The following is a 10,000-nucleotide window of genomic DNA, read 5'->3' as shown; positions in this document are numbered from 1 at the left end:
TCTTCCCATTTTAGAAAGTGGAAACGATTCAAACAGTTGTGTGTTTAATGATGTTGATGATATTTATGAAATAAAGTCAGATTTTCTGAACCGTACTTAATAATAAATTGTAATGTCATGAAACAAAATAGCAATGTTATAAGAAAAATGTAATATGAGCACGCACGCACGCACGCACACAGATACACACACACATAAACACACACATAAACATAAATGCAGACACGCACACATGCACACACACGTGCGAGCGCACGCACACACAGATACACACACAAACACACACACATAATATGCACACACACGTGCGAACACACACACACACATACACACACACATATGCACAGATGCGTGCACGTGCACACACACGTGCACACACACACAGTTTTGTTAATTATTCTGTTTGGTTTAGTCTAGATTTCACCTTCACGTCATGTATTGCGTCATATGTGTGTTCATGTTGATGCACTAAAAACAAATGATTAAAAAAAGAATTTAAAATGTAAAATAAATATAGTTTCTTGGGTGAACTAGAACACTAGTTTTTTTTATCTAAATACAGGATTTAAATCAGGAACTATCTGACCAAAGAATAAATCAATAATCTGAGCCAGATATTTGAACTTTTAATACTTTATATTTTTGAATAATCTCCAGAACTTTTACAGCATGAATCAGCAGTTTCACTAAAAGGTACAGACAGCGTGCCTCATACTCTATCGATTTTAACGAACTTGCGTCTTTCGTTCTTCACTCCATCAACTCGGTTTTCCAAACCAAACTCTCACTCGTTATTTATTATTTCCCCCGGGGCCATCGGCTCCAAAACAACCAATAAGAGTGTGCCGTTGTGGAACAGAAGTAATGACTTGTGATTCTTCCCGTCTACCTGCCACTGGTTCCCAACACTGTAACGGTGCAGCTGGATGTTCACATTCAGCACCGAGAAAGACTGATGATCTATCTGCTTCTAAGAGACTGAAGAGGATGAAGAACTCATGCCCCCCACTGCATCATGGGATTTGTAGTCACATATTATCTTCGTAGAGGTGACTTTAAAGCTGTGTTGGAAACCATTCCCTCATTCATCACTCACTATTCCCTATATGGCGTTTATTAAATAGCAAACTATAAAGGGAACGACCAAATGAGTCCTTCTTCTCCTCCGGGAAAACAAGACCGCGTTGCATTGTGGGATACAGGAGTAAAATGTAGGGTACTTGTACAGTAGGTATGCTCAAATTAGCTGTGCATTGTGGGTATTTTATAGTGAGGACTATATAGTTAATGCAATTAACCGCAGAGAATTCAAACACTTGGAAATGGCAAACAAACTATACAGTATAGGGAACTAATTCCGTGATAGGGAACGGCTTCACACACAGCTTAACCCAGTGGTTCTCAAACTTTTTTCAATAATGTACCCCCTGTGAAATATTCTCTGTGCCAAGTACCCCCCGACCAGCGCAAAGCATTTTTTTGGGGGGAAAAAGCCTGTATAAAGAGGTCCATTACAGCGCTGCACCACCCCCAACAACTCTGTAACTGAAAAACATTTAAATGCTACTTCAAATGTTTAAAATCCATTACTAAATTAATTTACTATTATAGTATAATTTTTCAGGGAAATATGCATGACTGATATTTTTAAATTAACATATTTTTCTTAAATCTCACGTACCCCCTGCAGTGCTCCAAAGTACCCCCATTTGAGAAACACTGGCTTAACCTTTGTGTTGTCTTCACGTCGACCGTGCAAGATGCAACTTTCAGTTTTTCTGGGTCAGAATATTAAAATTAAAACCGCAAGACACTTTGGTCACTTTTCACGAAGTTCTATTTTTTCCTGCGTTTTTTTTCCAGACATTTCTGTCGTTGTTTTTAACGTGTTTTTGAAGCTCTCTCCGACATTCCTGTCACTTTTCTTCTCGATGTTTTTGTCTCTTTTTTTTCTTCAAATGCCATAAAATTGACTAAAACACCCAAATTCAACGAGCGTAGTGAACTGATCATTTATTTAACTTGTGAAGAGCATCGTAGGGAACCATCCACATTATTCTTTTTTTTTTTCTTTTTTTTTTTTTTTTACAATTTGATTGAAAGAATATTAACTTTGATTTCTGATAAAGAAACTTTTTGAAAATGGGTTAAATTTGACCCGAGGACACCAGGAGGGTTAAGATCTGTAAACTAGCAAAGACACTTGCGTCGGGTGCAAGATAGGGCCCGTAGTGTCATGTTCTCAGCTTCACCGGCAATTTCCACTGGATGCGGAACGTCTCCAGAACCTCGACGGAGTCATTAGGTTTCCATTAAAGTCAGTGTGTGTATTTCCACTGACTGCAGAACGTCTGCGTCCCGACTCCGTCCCAGCTCCGGCGGTCCCAGCCCTCCGGAGCAGATACCAGAGCTTCTATTGTTGCCGGACGCCGGAGAGCTCCGCAGCAATTCAGCACACGGCAGATAGTGGAGGACAGGAAGTCGAGCACAGAAACAAAATAAAAATCTGGTTAATTTTCAAAGTAAAATCCAGTGTGCTCACGGCGGATCATATCTCCCTGCACTACACCTTGAAAACACAGCTCAGAGCAGTTTCCCCTCTACTCCTCTGGATGGAAACTAACTGCTGGTGGTTTTGTGGTTCTATTCTACGTGAATTCGTGAGATCTCGTGGGTCGTCGTGACTACAGCTGTCAGTCATGGCCGCTGCCGTGCCGCAACAAATCCAGACCTGGTGGGTATTGACGGACGGCGGAGCACGCAGCCGTTCCGCATCCAGTGGAAATCCGGAGTTAGAAACGACCGTTAAGTTCGACAAGAATAACAACTCAGAATAACAACTCTCAGGAACTGACTTTTCTTCCAGTTTTAAGATTATTTTTTGGGCATTTTCAGCCTTTATTTTGACAGGACAGCTGAAGACATGAAAGGGAGGAGAGAGAGGGGGGAATGACATGCAGCAAAGGGCCGCAGGTCGGAGTCAAACACTGGCCAGCTGCGTCGAGGAGTAAACCTCTATATATATGGGCGCCCGCTCTACCAGGTGAGCTATCCGGGCGCCCTTCTCCCAGTTTTAAGTCACATTTTTAACTCTATATATTTGAACCGGATGAAGGATTAGCGTTGTGGCGTTTTCAGGCGATTTGATGAAGGTAAAGATTTTTAGAGTTTAGAGTTTTTTTGGAGAGGAGGAAACCTCTGAGGATAAAAACCTCCTGAACGATGAGCACTGAAGGAATCCTAACATGATCCCACGCTGCTTCCCCACGTCACCAAACGGCGTCTTTGGCAGAACATTACATTTTGTACGTTTAACCCTCCTGTGTTGTCCTCGTGGTCAAATTTGACCCGTTTTTAAAGTTTCTATATCAGAACTATGGGTTTCTTTCAACCAAATTACCCCCAAAATAACATGGGTGGTTCCAGAAAACGCTCTTTGCTACTGAAATGAAGGCTCAGATCACTGATTTGGGGTGTTTTAGTTAATTTGGTAGCATTATCCTGACTAAACTATAACATGTCTGTTATTAGCCATCAACATACATTCCTCTGATCTTAAATATTAGTCAAAATAATCATTATTTCAGCTTTTTTCTAACACAATAATTAGATAATTTCATATAAATGAGGTCAATTGACCATGAATTCCAAGAAGAAGTGTAAAACTAGTGGTGATAAGTTGGTGTTAGTTGTGTATTTACTGGTGGTAATGGAAAGAAAGTGCCGAAAACGTCAAAATAAGCGACAAAAAAACGTCGGAGAAAGCAAGCAAAATGTCAAAAAAAAGGCTTAATTTTGACATAGGTCATAAGTCTGAAGATGAGATTTTCCGAGCCATTTCAAGAAAAACAGACACTCTTAAATCATCGTAGTACGTTCAAAACACAAGACTCACTTTCTATTTTTATTTGGATTGAACTGTGACCCATAAAAAACAGGATGCAGCTTAAATATTTAAAGGAACAGCACCAGTTTGTGTGTAGAATAGAGTGTAGAGTGATAACAGATGGGGAAACAATAGATTGATGTCAAAAATAACAATAAATAGAAATTACATGCAAATCTAAAGTAATAAATGTAATATTAGGGTTAGGTAGGCCCTTGATAAACGGCTGAGTTATGTCCTGATATTAGTGTTTGCTGCAGAAAGTGAGTTATGACGTTCCTCAGAGAAAGAGAACGCAGATTTATTGCTGCTCCTTCTTTACATTACACACAGTCATCTCTCTTCACACAACAACAGAGTGTTTCAGAGGGAGAAACAGCAGCGCGGCAGTCAACACGGGTTAATTCATCGCAGCCTTGCTGCTCCCTCCGCCTTGCCAGCAAAGCTACATCAGCACTTTTCGGAGAGTCTCTGGAAATCACTGTTTGCTGTTCGGTAATAAGAAGCCGTCAGATAGATCCAGGGCTGCAGGAGGATCCGAAACAGGAGGAAGGCCGGGGTTTTACCAGCTTTATAACAAGATATCTACGTTCAATCGTGTCATAGTTTTCAAACAATTGGTCAAAATGAAATATGTTTAGGAGGTTAAGATGTCTGCATCTCTCTCTTCTTTATTCCTAGGAGTGTAAATCACAAGTCGTATCACGATGCCAAGGGATATACTGCACGGCTTAGGGGCAGCACCTAAGAGTTTTGCACAGCGCTGAAGCGTATCACCGTAAAAACAATGCAGAGAGCATCTGGACAACAAACAGGAAGTGATAAAAAGCAGAATCAGAATCATTTATTTGTCATTTAAACATTTTAAAACATCGTCACAACGAAACGTAAGTGCTACTCCTTCTGGTGCCTAGAAGTATACATTCATACGCACATACCCTTCAACAAACCATACCCTCACATACACATAATGGGACAGGTGCTTCTAGTGCATACTAGTATACATTCATACAATTACTCACGACGTACTCTCACATCAAATAATCTTTTTTTAAAGTGCCCATATTATGAAATAATCACTTTTTCTGTGATTTGGGATGTGATTTTGTGTCTCTGGTGCTTCCACACACATATAAACTTTGAAAAAACATCCATGGTGTTTAGAGTGAGATACGGTTTCTGAATGTGTCCTGCCTTCAGTCTCTGGGTGAGCTGGTCAAAATCTGCACGGCTTTCTACGTCACTAGCCGAGACGAGGGGGCTAGGGGGCTAACCGTTAGCATGCTAGCTCATTCTCAATGGCAAAACACTGCTACAACACACACTAGTTCACCATAATCTACAAAAGAACTACTTCCATGTCCCTGTTCTGCAGGTATTCCACAAAGTTGGAAGTGCGCCCTCGTTTAGAAGAAGTCTCCCGGCTAATCCTGCCTTGTACTACTGAAGTTGGAGAAACAGCTAGCTAGCTCATGTAGTCCTTACCTAGCTAGCATGTGATCTTACCTAGCTACTGATCATGTGATCTTACCTAGCTACTGATCATGTGCGACTGCCAACAAAGATGTTACAGCAGTGAGAGGTCTCACTCTGTAGCTAAAACAGAGACCTGAACACAGGGTGAAAAGAGGAGCTGCAGCAATGTGCAGTACAACAAAAATATGGTGTTTTTTGAAAATTAAACCATGTAAACCTATTCTGGTACAACCTCAAAATACAATTATGAACCTGAAAATGAGCATAATATGAGCACTTTAAAAGAAGATTTCAGTACTGGAAAAGGGCTAATGCAGTGCAAAACAGGCAAGATAATAATTCAGTCCTATTTCTATAATTGAATGTTTAGAGTTGTGATGGCTGTGGAGAAAAAGCTGTCTCTGAACCTGGATGTGCGGGTTCTGACAGACCTGTAACCAGGGTCCAAAATTAGCACCATTTACCAGCCAAATGCTGGTAAAATATGCAATTGGCTGGTAGATTTGCTTCACTCACCAGCCAAAAAACAATGGTAATCTTTTGAGTGGCTGGTAAAATTTGAACATTCACTAGCCATTTGGCTGGTGGACGAAAAAGTTAATTTTGAACCCTGCCTGTAACGCCTTCCTGAGGGGAGGAACTGAAAGTGTTCGTTGCCTGGGTGAGAGGAGTCCTTGATTATGTTTTTGAGTGAGAAAACGCAGCGACCTAATCGCTGAGCTAAAACACATATCAATCTTCACATCTCTAAAAATGTCACTGTTCCTTTAAAGCTACCGCAGGTTCCTAACTCCAGGAAACAATCACAATTGCATTGAAGCAAAAAAAATAAAAAAACGGCTAAAAAAAAAAACGAATGGACCCTGGCACATTCTTAGCCTCATTTGAAGCAGGAACAACCTTTTTAACCCTGAAAACAAGCTGTTGTTTGAAGAGGAAGCCTCAGATGTGAAGGCATGTGGGAACAGAGTGAGATGTAAAGCTGGTAGACAGACACACCGCCCTCCCGCGGGAAGAGTCATCGCAGGGTTTCCTGCTATGTTGCTCTTAATTAAATCCGAGCGTGCCTTCTAGTAGTAATTAAAAAAAGTCTGAAAACAAGAAAAAAAAGGGGGCGACGATTTGCTGCAGCCTCAAGAGCACGAGGACAAAAGAGGGCAGATTTATACTCCTCTGAGACGGAGCCAGTGGTACTGATGTGTGGGTGTCCTTTAGTTGGCCTGAACACATACACACACACACACACACACACACACACACACACACACACAAAAGTGCGTGGCACTATCTCTATGGGTCATTGACATAATGCATTCCCTAGCCCCTTACCCTAACCTTAACCATCACCACTAAATGCCTAACCTTAACCCTTACCCTCACCCTAACCATAACCTAATTCTAACCCTAATCCTAAAACCAAGTCTTAACCCTCAAACAGACCTTTAACCTTGTGGGGTCCAGCATTTTGGGCCCCACAAAGCTGTGCAGACCCCACAAGTATACTGGACTCCCGGTTTTTGGACCCCACGAATATAGTAAAACAAGCACACACACACACACACACACACACACACACACACACACACACACACACACCTACATCTGTCTCATTACGCTGTGGAGGGTCTGAACCTGTCCAGATTAAAGTCTGGGAAACAGACAAGACGTGTGTTGGACCAATCAGAGAATAGTTATGGGTTTTTTTTTTTTCACTTGTCCAGTCGTATATTGTTACTGGCCCCTGTGCAAATACTTTTTTTTCTTTCAAAAACAACATTTGAAAAAAAAAAAAAAAACTTAAAAAAAAAGTAAAAAAAAAAAAAAAAAAAGAGTTGAACATTTTTTTTAAATAAACTTACAAAATTTAAAAATTAAAAACGCCAAAAAGTGTCAAAAAGTAAAGAAAACTTCGGGACTAAAATGTCAAAAAGAAGTCCTAAAAAAAAAAAAACAACATTTGAAAAAAACATGAGCTCATATTATGCTCATTCTTTACATTTCTGTCACTGTTCCCAATGTTTTGGAAGCTTTCCAGACGTTTTTGTCACGTTTTTCGATGTTTTTGTTGATTTCTTTTCGGTTTTCTCGCCACATTTTTAAAGCTTTTCCAATATTTTGGTCACTTTTTCAACGTTCTTGTATCAGTTCTTTTTTAGATGCTATACAATTGAATAAAACACCCAAATTCAATGAAAATAGTGAACTGATCAGTTATTTAACTTGTAAAGAGTAATGGTTGTACGGAACCATCCACGTTATTAATTTTTTTGACAATGGACCTTATTCACAGCAGACATGTTGACTTGTCATAGTAGGAAAAGTACAGCTGAGATTGATCATGTTAACGATGGCTCAGTTCCATCAAGAGATATTTCAGTGAGTCAGCATGAACAACACCAGGACCTCTCCTAAGTGGAACACAACCATCATTAATGCTTTAATACACCTGTGATTTACCTACTATGACATGTTAACATGTCTGCTGTGAAAAAGGTCTATTTGGTTGAAAGAAAACCAAAATTTCTGATATAGAAACTTTTTGAAAATGGGTCAAATTTGACCCGAGGTCAACAGGAGAGTTAAATAAAGCTGCCTTCAGTGGCCGGGTTGGTTCAGTGGGTAGAGCAGGTACACATATACTTAGAGGTTTATGCCTCAACGCAGAGGTCCGTGGTTTGAGTCAGACCTGTGACGATTTCCTGCATATCTTCCCCCTCTCTCTCTCTCCCCTTTCTCACCTAGCTGTCCTGTCAATTAAAGGCAGAAAAGCCCCCAAAAAAAAATAATAATAATAATATTAATAATAATAAAGCTACCTTCAGGTGCGGTCGGAAATGTTGGTTTCACCCGCTGCTGCTGCTGCCACCGAAGCTTCGAATATTCGCTGTTGAAAAGCACCGAAACTCAATAAATGGTATTCGGTACAATACTACATGTAGTGTGTAGCATGTAGTAGCATTGAACCCTGAGCCTCAGTTTTTAATTTGAGTCGCCACAGCAACAAAAGAGCCTGTCCTCAGTCTGTACGTGGACCAGTGTGACTACCACTCCCTGAGATCTTAACAGCTGGATGGATGTGTGGATGGACTTGGGGTAGAGAGAGACGACCAACAGCTTCTCCAGCCGTTCAAATGTCCAATTACTGAGCAGAGCTGATGTACTACACAGTGCTGCTTTAGCACCGCTGACCCTCGCTGACTAATGTACATGCAAAAAGGAAATTAGTGCAGAGAAAAAAAGACACAGTGTTGTCTTTAAATGGCTTTTAACTGCGTCTGTACAAGTCACAGTAGCTTTAATGTCACCTGCAGAGCAGTTAGAGAACAAATAGCAGGATGTCTGCAAGGTTCACAGTTACAGTCTACACTTTATTTGAGCTTTTTTAAGACAACATAGAACACGATTTAATATCTATAAGTCTGCTTCTTCCCAGCAGTAAATAACACTAACTTCTCATGATATAGTTAATAATATAACATTTTTCAAGTCAAGTTAACATTTAGCAAAGCTCTTCAAAAGGTTAGCACTGTTGGAATATCAGCTCAACATACTATGGACGAACAAATCCCAATTTGAGACTGCAGATGTCCCAAAGAAACACGCAACAACTCAATATTTAGAGCTTCAATAATGATCAAAGATCACTGACGCCTTTCTGGAGCGCTAATGGCCTTTACACACAGAGGGCTCTATCTTGCACCCGGCGCAGCGCAAAGACCGACGCAGTTGTCAATTTCCCGTCCAGCGCCCACGTCGTTTAAATAACAAATGCACCTGCTCCCATCTGTGGCCCATGGGCGTGCTGGTCTTACAGGGAGGTGTGTTCAGGTGCATTCTGGGCGTGCTGGTCTTACAGGGAGGTGTGTTCAGGTGTATTCTGGGCATATTGCTATCTTGAGGCAGCGGGAAGTGATGGCACCATTGACCAACAAAAACCTGGTCTAAAGTCAATAACGCAGCATTTCATTGTTATTTTAACAGAGCATTAGTAAAATGCTCCTAGGCTCGTGCACAGCGCACACACTATGCTTGTTACACACACAGGGACGCACAGCAGCTCACACACACATGCAGAAGATTAAAAATAAAAATATAACGGTGTAAATCCTCCATCATAACAGCAATGCTCCAAGGTCCAAACGCGCCTGGCTTTTAAAGGGAATGGGAGATGATCTCTGATTGGTTGATTGCATGTTACGCCCAAAACACACCTCTGATTAATGAAGACACTAAGTACAACCCTTTAGAACCATGCACCCGGCGCACGGACCCTTTTTTCCGCCGTCAAACTAGCAAAAGTGGATTTGGACACGCCCTAAACACACCTGCACCAGGCGCTTCACGCCGTGCGCTTAGATCGTTAAAATAGGGCCCTTAAACTCTGTTGTTTGCCACGTAATTCATTTTCAATGAGAGGCTAGCGGGCTCTGCTTGTTTCTGCACGTCACATAAGCAGAAAACGCGACAGTTATATACATATATACACATATATAAAACTAAAGCTGTGTTTGAAACCGTTCCCCATCACAGAAATAGTTCACTATATAGTGTGTTCGCCATTCTGTAGTGGTGTATTCTCGGCAGTTAATTTCATTCTCCTAGACAACTAATTGGGCTGTTTATGCAGTACCTTTAAAT

At 40.9% G+C, this 10,000-nt stretch overlaps 1 protein-coding gene across 1 annotated transcript in view; it reads right to left on the bottom strand.

The window, feature by feature from the left end:
* The window catches only part of phf21b (PHD finger protein 21B), a 125,005-nt gene that overhangs the window by 105,621 nt on the left and 9,384 nt on the right, over nt 1-10,000 (bottom strand). The gene's annotated exons all lie outside the window — the stretch shown is intronic.

This window comes from Sander lucioperca, chromosome 20 (assembly GCF_008315115.2).
Source record: "Sander lucioperca isolate FBNREF2018 chromosome 20, SLUC_FBN_1.2, whole genome shotgun sequence".
Taxonomy (NCBI): domain Eukaryota; kingdom Metazoa; phylum Chordata; class Actinopteri; order Perciformes; family Percidae; genus Sander; species Sander lucioperca.
The sequence above is the reverse complement of the archived record's forward strand: the minus strand, read 5'-3'. Positions and strand labels throughout refer to the sequence as shown.